The sequence below is a fragment of the Theropithecus gelada genome, chromosome 14 (genome assembly GCF_003255815.1).
Source record: "Theropithecus gelada isolate Dixy chromosome 14, Tgel_1.0, whole genome shotgun sequence".
NCBI classification, from domain to species: domain Eukaryota; kingdom Metazoa; phylum Chordata; class Mammalia; order Primates; family Cercopithecidae; genus Theropithecus; species Theropithecus gelada.
The window spans coordinates 59273557-59287842 of NC_037682.1; the positions used below are offsets into that span (position 1 = coordinate 59273557).

Sequence of the window (14286 nt, forward strand, 5' to 3'; positions counted from 1 at the left end):
TCCATGTAGCAGGCATCAGAGCTGTTATCGGACTTAAACAGGTGTCAGACTCTTAATTTTCTTCTGGATCAGAGGAGAGACCTGGAGAAAAAAAAAAGGATTGTCGACAGAATGTAGGTTTTCCCCATTAAGATCTTTTATTTATTTATTATTTATTATTTTATATTTTATTTTTTGAGGTGGAGTCTTCCTCTGTTGCCCAGGCTGGAGTACAGTGGTGTGATCTCGGCTCACTGCAACCTTCGCCTCCCGGGTTCAAGCAATTCTCTGCCTCGGCCTCCCAAGTGGCTGGGATTACAGGCATCCGCCACAACGCCCAGCTAATTTTTGTATTTTTAGTAGAGATGGGGTTTCACCATGTTGGCCAGGCTGGTCTTGAACTCCTGACCTCGTGATCCACCTACCTCGGCCTCCCAAAGTGCTGGGATTACAGGCGTGAGCCACTGCACCTGGCCAGATCTTTTTAAATGTTAATGCTGGTCACTTGTTCCCAATTCTGAAGAGAGGAGAGTATGATGAGGCATGTCCAATCCCCACTTTCGATCATGGCCTGAACTAGATTTTCTGGTTTAGATTGGAATGTCTTTGGCAGACAGGGGAGTCTATCAGTCGGTCAGGGGGCTTAGATTTTTATTTTTGGTTTACATGGGGGAATAAGCCCTTTGTTCCTGAAGGGAGGTCATGTGGCACATCACAGTGTCCACCACAGACTACCTCTTGTGCCACTTGGATTCATTTCACAGAAGTCTGGAACAGCTCCTCTAGCATGCTAATGAGTCTCTCTTCATGGTGGAAGTTAGAAGAAAGATAGTGGAAAGAATTATAGCTCTCTGAAGCCTCTCTCAGGACAGCAACTGATACTCATCATTTTCTTCTTTTATTCATTTTAGCTTTCCTTCACCCTTAGTGAGCATCTCTGCTGATTTCAGTGGCTTACCTGATGGTGTGATGCAAACTTTCTCCCTGGGGGGTCTGAGCCCCAGTATCCATGCTGTTCTCAAGCCATGCTGCTGCACTTGTCTTTTTACCATCAAAATAGGGCAGGGACTACCAAGAGGCACCCAAGTGGGCCAGCTGGCTGCCAAGCATATCCCCCATGTCTCCATTTTCTAACAGTTGTATTATCAGGATCAACAATCAGGATCCTGATTGTCAAATCAGGATCAACTCTACAGCCACTATGATCATGCCTCTTCTTGCCTGCTGGCCTCTGCACGCAGGAACCCACAGTTCCTAGGCAACAACCATAACCCATTCCCCTGCTGGATACATTTCCCCATTGGGAATCAGAGCCTATAAAGCAGCAGAGCCTAGAGTTGTAGGGGCAGAAATCACAAATTTCCCACGTAGATTACTGGGAGTGATGGTGAACAGGGCCATACCTGCTTTCTCTCTTTGGTTCTGAACCCTTATGTTTTACCTTTTGGGAACAGAACACCAGGTTGTTGGTTTAAAGTGTATACTGCATGCTAGAAGATGGCACCTCCTCCTCTCTAGGAATTACTTCCATGTTTGTGCTTCAGCTGTGCATCTACCAGCTGATTCTATCACTGTGTTAGGCTGGCAGTTTCTAGGTGGTCTGCTGTAATGTGACCAGTGGATACAATAGTCATATGCCCACTTTACACCTCTTTTGCTGAGAAGTGGTTCCTCGTATGACATGATAGGATTCCATACCTGTTGCTCAGACACTCTGTAAGCCCTTGGATAGTAGTGATGGTTGAGGTCCAGGAGGTTTGGAAAAATTCATTATGAACAAAGTTTTCTGCAGGGCTGGTAGTGGGAAAGGTGAGACAACGTTTTAGAACTTCTGAAACCTATTGTGGAGGCTTCTAGGCTATTGGATAATGACTAGAACTTGGGGAGGGAAAGGTATTTAAAGATCTAAAGCTTATACAGGCCCTGCCTCTGTGGCGAACTGAGTGCCTGGCTTGGAGAGTGACTGGCAGAGGGAAAAAACGGACTGCCTGGTTGGGACAGAGAACTTCCTAGTTAATTTGGAGTAATTTAAACAGGCATTCGCTTAGGGTATCTACATTTTGTTGTGTCAGGAAACCTGTACAAATAATCTGTACAAGTGGCCAGCCAATTCTTGAGCTGTGAAACTGCAAATGGAATTCGAAATTCCAGACAGCAGTCTAGCACTGATGGGGAAAGGTCTCCCTCTTGTGGAAATTTTAGGGATTACTGGAAAGCTGGTAATCTATACATTTAAGAGCCGAAATCCGGAAGAAATTTTCTCTTGTCAGGCAATTCCAACGCAGTGTATGTAGAACCCCCAATAGTAGGGGCTGCAATTTATTTGTTTATATTTATTTATTTATTTATTTATTTATTTATTTATTTATTTATTTATTTATTTATCGAGATGGAGTCTCACTCTGTTGCCCAGGCTGGAGTGCAGTGGTGCAATCTCGGCTCACTGCAGGCTCCGCCTCCTGGGTTCACACCATTCTCCTGCCTCAGCCTCCGGAGTAGCTGGGATTACAGGCGTCCACCACCACGCCTGGCTAATTTTTTGTATTTTTAGTAGAGACAGAGTTTCACTGTGTTAGCCAGGTTTGTCTCAAACTCCTGACCTCAGGTGATCCACCTGCCTCAGCCTCCCAAAGTGCTGGGATTACAGGCATGAGACACCACGCCCAGCCAAGGGGCTGCAATTTAAACTCAAGCTATCTGGATTAGAATCCTTGTTCTGCCACTTATTAGTTGTGTGACCTGGACAAAGCACATCAGTTTTTGAGCTTCAATTTCTTTCTGTGTGACATGGAGATAAGAGATAATATAAGGTTGTGAAGATACAATGAGATAGTACTTAGATCAACAGATAAGACAGAGGAAGACTTTTAGTACCTGAGGCAAACTTTTTTTTTTTTTTTTTTTGAGACGGAGTCTCGCTCTGTCGCCCAGGCTGGAGTGCAGTGGCCGGATCTCAGCTCACTGCAAGCTCCGCCTCCCAGGTCTACGCCATTCTCCTGCCTCAGCCTCCCCAGTAGCTGGGACTACAGGCGCCCGCCACCTCGCCCGGCTAGTTTTTTGTATTTTTTTAATAGAGACGGGGTTTCACCGTGTTAGCCAGGCTAGTCTCGATCTCCTGACCTCGTGATCCGCCTGTCTCGGCCTCCCAAAGTGCTGGGATTACAGGCTTGAGCCACCGCGCCCGGCCCTGAGGCAAACTTTTAAAGTTGCATCTTATATTTCATCACCAACTATACAGTATCTACAGCCTTACACATAGTAGATGCTTTATCTGTATTGACTATCATTGATTTAATGAGGTCTAGCTGATAACTTCCCCAGTCTTCCATGCCTTGTCCACACTGTCCATTGTCAGGAGAGAGGAAATCTATGGTTACAGTGAGGTGGAGGCCGAAGGAAAAGTTAAATTTTAAAAACTGCCCCTCACCACCCTGCCCTGTGGAAGATGTAGGGAGTATTTACTTAATGACAATAACTTAGCTCTATTTATAGTCAGGGAATCATCCATTTATTCCCACCCACCCCTGCCAACACACACACTGTTCTGTGTCAGGCTCAGACCAAGAAGCTGGGGATATACCTGTTAGTAGGAAAGGCCCTGCCCTACAGGAGACTCCAGCTCAGGAGAGAATAGGGGCAAGAATAACATACTTGCCTCCCCCCATCAGCCAGCATGAGGAAGCAGCACAGAAGCTGTCCCCTGCAGACCTCCTGTCAACAGTCACATGAACACCCAATGTCACCAGTGTTGACAGATGATCTTCCAGTCATTCCTGGGAGAAGGCTCTCCATCGCAGCTGCCTACATCTTACATAGGATGAAGGTCACCTCTCTGTGTCCTGAGATCTTGCCACACTCCAATCACACTGTCTCATGTGGAAATTCATTTAAAATGACTTAGGATACTTGTAAGCTCCACTGAAGCTATCAGATCTTTGACACACAGGAGGGGGAGTGTAATGTGGAAGGAAGTGTCTCAGCCCCGTTCTTGGGTAGGCTGAACAAGGGTGAAATCTAGTCCTGAAAACTAGACAGTTATACATTTTATTTTACCCCATCTCTATTCTATGAAGAAGCTAATCCTTGGGGGGATATTTTTCAGCTTCCAAATAGAAATTCAACTAGGAAACCAATATATGTGGTTGTGCATGCACATTTGTGTGCACACGAGTGCATGGGTGGTGTGATGGATGGGCACCCCCCCCCCAATGCAATAGCTCTCTGACTTCATCAATGCATCCAATCTATCCTCCTTTTCTCTCTGTTTACCCACCTGCTCCTGGCTTTCTGCCATTTAAAATAATACTTTGTAATCTAACATTATAGTAATTCCTTCGCAGATATGCTCAGCTCCTGCGTTCCCCTCTCCTCTGTCATTTTCATCTGGCTGAACTTCAATCTCAAATGATCCCAATCACTTTTATTTTCTTCTTCTGAACCAGAATAGCTGAAATTGTTACAGTAAATTCTATAGCTAGAAAAAGTGATATAATGATAAATTCATGATCCCCAGACTCACATGGTTCCTCAGTGCTGCCTGGTAATTTTTCCATGTTTCTCTAGTCAGCTTGCTCTTTTTCTACAATAACTTTTTCATAACTTTGTAGATCTTTTCATATTCTCTGCATCCTCTGCCCTCACACCACCCACTTTCACTTATTGATTTTGCCTTCTATTTTAGAGATAATTTAGAAGCCATCCAGACAGACATTCCCTTGTCTTTGTTACAACAGATTAAAACCCTGCTTGTATCTGTAGCCATCCTCTCCCTTTCCCCTTCTCTTATATCCTAATATTTTACAGATGATGAAATACAGGTGCAGAGAAGTTATATAGCTTGCCTAAGATCACACAGCTGGCAAGTAGTCGAGCCCAGGTCCCAGTTGATGAAACATCCCTCTTACAAAGGGCTGATACATTTATATTCTTCTATCTCTCAGGGATCTGATTATCTTAGTTATTCCCCCTCTCCTAGTTGAATTTTTTTTTTTTTTTTTTTTTTTTGAGATGGAGTCTCGCTCTGTCACCCAGGCTGGATGGAGTACAGTGCCACAATCTCGGCTCACTGCAACCTCCACCTCTCAGGCTCAAGCGATTCTCTTGCCTCAGCCTTCTGAGAAGCTGGGACTACAGGTGCGCACCACTACACCTGGCTGATTTTTGTATTTTTAGTACAGACGGGGGTTTCACCATGTTGGTCAACCTGGTCTCAAACTCCTGACCTCAGGTAATCCACCTGCCTCGACCTCCCAAAGTGCTGAGACTACAGGCGTGAGCCACCTCGCCTGGCCCTCTCCTAGTTAATATTAGGTCATCAGTGACAAAAAACTGAAAATAACAGCAGCTTTAAAGGAGGTCAACATTTATTCCTCCCTCACATAGACACAGCCCATGCAGGACTTGCATGACAACACTGTGATCAGCAGGAAACCAGGCTGCTTTGATCTTGCCCACCATCCCCAAAATGTGGCTTCCACCATCCCCAAAATGTGGCTTCCATCTTGTGGCTCATGCTCCACCATCATATCTACACTCTTGCCAGCAGGAAAAAGAGAGCCCTTGCCTTTAAGGACACTTCCTAGAAGTTGCACAAGACATTTCTGCCTTTATTTCCATGGCTAGAACTTGGACACATTATTCTACTGCAAGGGAAGTGAAGAAATGTCATTTTTGTTCCAGGAGGTAATTTACTCTGCTGAAATTCACAGACTCTACTACCATAGAAGATGAGAGAATGGCTATTAGAGGACAAAGACAGTCTTAGCCACACTGTTTCTGACATTTTCAACCTCTCTTGCTCAATTTGAAAATCCCATCAAGATTCTATCATTAAAAGTCAAAATGAGGCAAATCAACACAAAACAAATGCAAGCTTCTTACTAGACCTAACCCAATATCCTTCACTACCAGTGTTTCTCTGCTCTGTTTTTTTTTTTTTTTTTTTGAGACGGAGTCTTGCTCTGTCGCCCAGGCTGGAGTGCAGTGGCGCGATCTCGGCTCACTGCAAGCTCCGCTCCCGGGTTCACGCCATTCTCCTGCCTCAGCCTCCTGAGTAGCTGGGACTACAGGCGCCCGCCACCGCGCCCGGCTAATTTTTTGTATTTTTAGTAGAGACGGGGTTTCACCGTGGTCTCGATCTCCTGACCTTGTGATCCGCCCGCCTCGGCCTCCCAAAGTGCTGGGATTACAGGCGTGAGCCACCGCACCCGGCCTCTCTCTGCTCTGTTTAACAGAGTATCTCGAAAGAATGTCCTGCACATGCTATTCCCATTTCCTTGCATTTTGACCACCACCAATCTATTAAAACGGCTAAGGCACCTTATGACTTCCACATAAATATATCTAAGGGGCCCTTTTCAGTCTCTTTCTTCTCGATCTGTCAGCAGAATGGGATGCATTTGATTGTTCTCATCGTCTTTGACACTTTCTTCTCTTGGTTTCTCCGACATCTCAGTCTTAGTTTTTAGATTGTTAAAGCAAACTAAATATGGCCTGAGAAAGATTCCATACTTCTATATTTGAATCATCATTGACAAATCGTAACATAGCTTAATAGGCACACAAGATTGAAAACCTAATTTAAGACTATGCATCTGTAATAATAGCTGAGTCTTGGCCAATCCCAGCAGTCATACTTCAACCACTCATAGACTGCTGAGTGTTCAGACTGTGTTCAAATAAGGCAAAGGCCAACCTGTAACCTATCCAGCTGTTTCTGTACCTCATTTCCGATTTTTGTATATTACTTTACTTTTTTTGTCTATAAATTTGTTCTGACCATGAGGAACCCCTACAGTCTCTCTGAATCTGTTTGATTCTAGAGGCTGCCTGATTCATGAATCATTCATTGCTCAATTACACTCTTTTAAATTTAATTTGGCTGAAGTTTTTCTTTCAACAACATAAATTTGTCACTAATAAGAGTTTTAATTTTTTTCCAGTTTGATTTTCTGTCTTTTGCATTTTGCTTATGGTAGGTTTTGTAATGTGGATTTTTTTTTTTTTTTTTTTTATACTTTAAGTTCTAGGGTACATGTGCATAACGTGCAGGTTTGTTACATATGTATACTTGTGCCATGTTGGTGTGCTGCACCCATCAACTCGTCAGCACCCATCAACTCATCATTTACATCAGGTATAACTCCCAGTGCAATCCCTCTCCCCTCCCCCCTCCCCATGATAGGCCCCAGTGTGTGATGTTCCCCTTCCCGAGTCCAAGTGATCTCATTGTTCAGTTCCCACCTATGAGCGAGAACATGCGGTGTTTGGTTTTCTGTTCTTGCAATAGTTTGCTGAGAATGATGGTTTCCAGCTGCATCTATGTCCCTACAAAGGACACAAACTCATCCTTTTTTATGGCTGCATAGTATTCCATGGTGTATACGTGCCACATTTTCTTAAACCAGTCTGTCACTGATGGACATTTGGGTTGATTCCAAGTCTTTGCTATTGTGAATAGTGCCGCAATAAACATACATGTGCATTTGTCTTTATAGCAGCATGATTTAGAATCCTTTGGGTATATACCCAGTAATGGGATGGCTGGGTCATATGGTACATCTAGTTCTAGATCCTTGAGGAATCGCCATACTGTTTTCCATAATGGTTGAACTAGTTTACAATCCCACCAACAGTGTAAAAGTGTTCCTATTTCTCCACATCCTCTCCAGCACCTGTTGTTTCCTGACTTTTTAATGATTGCCATTCTAACTGGTGTGAGATGGTATCTCATTGTGGTTTTGATTTGCATTTCTCTGATGGCCAGTGATGATGAACATTTTTTCACGTGTCTGTTGGCTGTATGAATGTCCTCTTTTAAGAAATGTCTGCTCATATCCTTTGCCCACTTTTTGATGGGGTTGTTTGTTTTTTTCTTGTAAATTTGTTTGAGTCCTTTGTAGGTTCTGGATATTAGCCCTTTGTCAGATGAGTAGATTGCAAAAATTTTCTCCCATTCTGTAGGTTGCCTATTCACTCTGATGGTAGTTTCTTTTGCTGTGCAGAAGCTCTTTAGTTTAATGAGATCCCATTTGCCAATTTTGGCTTTTGTTGCCATTGCTTTTGGTGTTTTAGACTTGAAGTCCTTGCCCATGCCTATGTCCTGAATGGTATTACCTAGATTTTCTTCTAGGGTTTTTATGGTATTAGGTCTAACATTTAATTCTCTAATCCATCTTGAATTAATTTTAGTATAAGGAGTAAGGAAAGGATCCAGTTTCAGCTTTCTACTTATGGCTAGCCAATTTTCCCAGCACCATTTATTAAATAGGGAATCCTTTCCCCATTTCTTGTTTTTCTCAGGTTTATCAAAGATCAGATGGCTGTAGATGTGTGGTATTATTTCTGAGGACTCTGTTCTGTTCCATTGGTCTATATCTCTGTTTTGGTACCAGTACCATGCTGTTTTGGTTACTGTAGCCTTGTAGTATAGTTTGAAGTCAGGTAGCGTGATGCCTCCAGCTTTGTTCTTTTGACTTAGGATTGTCTTGGAGATGTGGGCTCTTTTTTGGTTCCATATGAACTTTAAAGCAGTTTTTTTCCAATTCTGTGAAGAAACTCATTGCTAGCTTGATGGGGATGGCACTGAATCTATGTATATTTAGAAAACCCCATTGTCTCAGCCCCAAATCTCCTTAAGCTGATAAGAAATTTCAGCAAAGTCTCAGGATACAAAATTAATGTGCAAAAATCACAAGCATTCTTATACACCAGTAACAGAAAAACAGAGAGCCAAACCATGAATGAACTTCCATTCACAATTGCTTCAAAGAGAATAAAATACCTAGGATCCAACTTACAAGGGATGTAAAGGACCTCTTCAAGGAGAACTACAAACCACTGCTCAGTGAAATAAAAGAGGACATAAACAAATGGAAGAACATACCATGCTCATGGATAGGAAGAATCAATATCGTGAAAATGGCCATACTGCCCAAGGTAATTTATAGATTCAATGTGGAATTTTTATTTTATATTGTCAAAATCCTGACTTTTCCTTTTATGGGTTATGTGTTGTGTCATACCTAGAAAGACCTTCTATGCTCCAAGAGAAAAATCCTGTGCTTTCTTCTTCTACTTCATTTATTTATTTATTTATTTTTTTGAGACAGGGTCTCACTCTGTCACCCAGGCTGGAGTGCAGTGGCATGAACTCGGCTCACTGTAACCTCTGGCTCCCAGGTTCAAGTGATTCTCTTGTCTCAGCCTCCCAAGTAGCTGGGACTACGGGCATGGGTTACCATGTCCTACTAATTTTTGTATTTTTAGTAGAGACAGGGTTTTGCCATGTTGCCCAGGCTGGTCTTGAATGCCTAAGCTCAGGCAGTTCGCCCACCTCGGCCTCCCAAAGTGCTAGGATTACGGGCATGAGCCACAGTGTCCAGCCAACTGTGCTTTCTTCTGAAGAAGAAAAAAAAATAGAAATTGTGGCTCACATGGATCTTCATTCAGAATTGAGGTGTCCCACTGGGAAGCTCTGCTGGCCCCAGCTTGTTCCAAGCATCATTTCTTAGAAAATGTTGCAGACGTCACTCCAGAGCAGGGATCTGCTCAGAGGTGGGGCTGGGCAGAAACTCTGTTTGAAACGTCTAAGGGCCACACTGGAATGTAGGGATTCACTTTTTTTTTTTCCTTTTTTTGAGACGGAGTTATGCTCTTGTTGCCCAGGCTAGAGTGCAATGGCAGGATCTCAGCTCACCACAACCTCTGCCTCCCGGGTTCAAGGGATTCTCCTGCCTCAGCCTCCCAAGTAGCTGGGATTACAGGCATGCACCACTGTGCCGGCTAATTTTGTATTTTTAGTAGAGATGGGGTTTCTCCATGTTGGTCAGGCTGGTCTCGAACTCCCAACCTCAGGTGATCCACCCGCCTCGGCCTCCCAAAGTGCTGGGATTACAGGCATGAGCCACCTTGCCTGGCCAGGGATTCACTTTTTTAAAAAAAAACTTTAAATTATTATTATTGTTTTTTGAGACAGGGTCTGACTCTCTGTTGCCCAAGCTGGAGTGCAGTGGCATCATCTTGGCTCACTGCAACCTCCACCTCCTAGGCTCAAGCCATCCTCCCATCTCAACCTCCCGAGTAGCTGGGATTACAGGCATGTGCCACCATGCCCAGATAATTTTTTTTTTTTTTTAAATAGAAAGAGGGCTTCACCATGTTGCCCAGGCTGGTCTTGAATTCTGAGTTCAAATGATCTGCCTGCCTTGGCCTCCTAAGGTGCTGGGATTACAGGTGTGAGCTACCACACCCAGCTGCGATTCACTTTTGACCAAGAGAAAAAACTTAAGATGAATCCAGTTGTCCATAAAGTGACAAGGAATATCTGCTGCACATTTGAGGATCTTCTGATCAACTTAATACAGAATCTGGCATCTTTACATCTCCTTAGGGCCAGATGACCATAGCCACTCCCAGCCTCAGATACTTTTTTTTTTTTTTCCCATGTAACTCTTTTAATAAATAAAGCATATTCATGGCTTAGATTTTAAATCACATTTACAGATGAGGGAAAACTTCTAGGCCTAAACAGGTAACAGTAAAGCGACTACTGCTGGAAGGAGTGGTGCGCCACACGCACCTTAAGCCTCAACAGTGGGGACTGCAGGGCCAAACACCAAACACATCACCTCTAGGCCAGACGGAGAGTGGAGACCCAGGAAGCCCATGTGACCACCATCTGCCCCTTCCCCTAGTGCTGGAGAACCAACTGGACACTGTGTTACTTTCAGATGAACTGGAGGTGGGTCCTGATCATATTACATGAAGCTTTCCACCACTGTGAACAATTAGGCAAGGCATGAGTGACAAGAGGGGCATCACTGATAAATACAGAGCAATACTGGGGCAGTAAAGAGGAAGCTACAGAGACATTCGTGTTTCTTCAAATATCAGAAGCTTCCACATCATAGCAGGAGAGCTGAGGATGAGCTCCACCTCCTGAAGGCTTAGTCCAAAAACTTCTTGTTGGCATTTGCACCAAACAAGGCTCCCCGGACTTCTGGCATCATCTGCTGGGCTATGAGATCCAGCCGGCTTTCCAGGGTGTTGGAAACCTTTATTTTACGATCCCCATTATAGATCTCAACTCCACCAGCTATGTCTTCAGGCAGGTAGGACTCCTGGTCAATTTGGACATCAACATCGTTTTTGGTGGCAATTTTGTACATAGGGATTGCCTTCTGCACTGCAGCCTTTACCAGAGGGAAATCTTGTTTCCTGCAATGAACAATTGTTCGGGGCTCCAGCAACTGGTACAAACCCTGGAGAACCAGTCCATCCAGGAGCGCTTGGTACCTGGTTGTATCTTTTACTACCTTGCTGAGTCTCTGTTTTGCTTCATTTAGTAGGTCGGTGATAAAGTCATCTCTCGCTCTGAGGACTTTGAGTCTCGCTTAATTCATCAAATTGGACATCTGGATTTTCTTCTGCTGCTCATTCTGTTTCTCTTTCTTCTCATAATATTCCATAATCTTTAGTCTTTGGGTTTGCACAAGCCAACCTTTCTCTATGTTGAACTCTTCTTCTGTCTTTGCATCTATTTCTTCTGCTTTCTCATTGGCTTCTTGTTCAATGAAAGCCATCATATGCTTTATCTGCTTTTGCACGTCAGCATCGCTGAGAGTCATGGCGAGAGCAATGCTAGGTCGGTGAGCAGCAGGCTCCAGTTTACGTTTAAAGGGTGAGGGGAGATGAATGGGCAAAGGGAAGCCCTGTGCAGATCTCGGTTTCCTTTCTCAGATACTTTTAATATATTGATGAATTTCAGATTTATATTTTCATTTCATGCCTCTCTTCTGAGCTCAGACATCTCTAACTTAGCTATGTCCAAAATGGAACTTTCGATCTTTCATTCTGATTTTGACACTGCTCCAGTCTTTCCTAACTAGGGATAGGTGCCTTGGCATACCAGACACTTGGAGTCATTAAATTTAAAAAAAAAATTTTTTTTTAATTCTTTTTTTTCTTTAAACCATTTTTTCTTTTCTTTTCTTTTCTTTTTTTTTTGTTAGGTAGGGTCTTGCTGTCTTTCCCAGACTGGTCTCAAACTCCTGGGCACAAGGGATCCTCCTGCCTCAGTCTCCTGAGTAGCTAGGACTACAGGCACACACCACTGCACCCAGCTCTTGGAGTCATCTTTGACACTTCATCTCCCTTTACCCCTACATTTTATTAATTATCAAGTCATGTCTGTTTCTTCTCTAAAACCTATCCTAAATCTTACCTCTGATCACCTCTGTAGCTATTGTCTTAGCTTAAGTTACTACCATCTCTATCTTAGATTTCTACAAGTTATCCTAACTGGTTTCCCCTGCTTTCACCATTGCCCCCAACCCCACAGTCGATTTCCCATAGCCCACTCTTCTCTTTTGAAATTGTATATCAGATTGCTTCATTCCCTTGATGAAAATTAATTAATTAATTCTACAAATTAGTATAGAGATCTACAGTGCTCCAGGCACTGTTCCAGGTATTGAGGGATACATTAGTGATGGGGATACATCAATGTTTTGAAACTAAGTATTCAAAAATCCCTGCTGTCATAGAGTTTACAAAACAGCAAACAGTGCCATGAAGGAAAATTAACAATGAAAGGGGTTGGGGAGAGCTGGGGTGGGTGTGCAATTTGAAGTAGGGTGATTATGGGATGTCTCATTAAGAAGACTATATTTGGGTGGCCAGGTGCGGTAGCTCACACCTGTAATCCCAGCACTTTGAGAGGCTGAGGCCGGTGGATCACAAGGTCAGGAGTTCAAGACCAGCCTGCCCAAGATGGTGAAGCCCTGTCTCTACTAAAAATACAAAAAATTACCCGGGTGTGGTGGTGGGTGCTTGTAATCCCAGCTACTTGGGAGCTTGAGGCAGAGGACTTCTTGAACCCAGGAGGCGGAGGTTGCAGTGAGCCGAGATCATACCACTGTACTCCAGTCTAGGTGACAGAGTGAGACTCCATCTAAAAAAAAAGGAAAAGGAGACTATATTTGGGCAAAGATTTGAAGGAGATGAGAAAGTAAGCTTTGTGGATATCTGAGAGAAAATATTCCAGACAGAAGGAACAACACGTGCAAGGTGTTGTGGTGGGAGCACGTCTGGGCAGTGCTGAGGAAGAGCAAGGAAATGACAGTGGCCGGAGTGGAGTGGGGAATGGAAGGAGTAGTAAGAACTGAAGTCAGGCAGTCAACGAGAGACTGAAGTCAGGCAGTCAATGAGAAGGCCATTGCTGGGACTGATCTGAAGGCCTTGAGCAGCGAGGTGGCCCTGCCTACCGCACCAACCCCAGCTCCTCTGGTTCCTGCCCTGGTACGCGGAATGCATGCTTATTGCTGTTTGAACACACTCAAATATTTCCCTTTTATGGCCTTCACACTTGCTCTTCCCTCTCCCTGGAATCCTCTTCCTCCCAGATCTTTATCCCATGCCTCACCCCTTCACATTATTTATGCTTCTGCTCAATGGATCTTTTCTGACCACAGATTTGAAAATAGCACCCTACCTCCCTTCTGTGTTGATTAGGGTCCTACTAGGAAAACAGGAACTACGCTGTGCATTTTCATAAGATAAAGTTTAATACAAAGAACTGGCTACATGGGTGATTGAAAAGGCAGAGACTCCAACCAGGAGAGTGAGGCGACCCAGAGACTAGTAACCAAGACAAGTTGCGACCACCCCTAGGTTGGAGGGACAGAGAAGAGATTTTTTTCCAGGAACAAGGTCACTGTGTAGAAGTGACCTATTCAGCAATGGAGGCTTAAATGAGATGCAGTCACAGTGGAGGCAGAGGACAAGGTGGTGAAAAATCCTGGCAGGCTGCTTGATTCTGACTGCCAATCTCCTACCAGTTGCTCTGAATGGTTAAAGTCCACCAGCTAACAGGAGCCTGGGAAATGCAGCCTGCAGAGATCAGCTCCCCAACAATTCAGAGCCAAGCAGGAGGAGCTCTGGAAGCAAACCTGAGGAGCAGGACCTCACCCTGTCCTTACCCAGTTTTATTTTTCTTTAGGTCACTTATCCCTACTCCTATTCCATTCTATTTTGTTCTACTCTAATATGCTCTGTTTAGTTCTTTTCTGTTCTAGTGTTTCTATTCTACTCTCTTCTATTCTATTTTACTGTTTCTATTCATTTGTTCTCTTCTCTTCTATTTTTTACTTGTTTGCTGTCTGTCTCTTCCACTAGGAATGAACTGCACAAAAGTAGAGACTGTTCACCAGTGTAACCCAAGTAGCTAGAACAGTGGTTGGAATATTACAGGTGCCAAATAATTATTTGTTGAGTGAATTAATGAATAAATTTGCTTGCTGTTAAGAT

The 14286-nt window shown here is 43.7% G+C and overlaps 1 pseudogene across 1 annotated transcript; it reads right to left on the reverse strand.

Annotated features, from left to right (window-relative positions):
• Positions 1-10425: 10425 nt before the first annotated feature.
• On the reverse strand, positions 10426-11720 carry LOC112606057 (annotated as a pseudogene). The gene has a single exon (XR_003115583.1). The product of XR_003115583.1 is annotated as a V-type proton ATPase subunit E 1 pseudogene (transcript).
• Positions 11721-14286: the final 2566 nt, after the last annotated feature.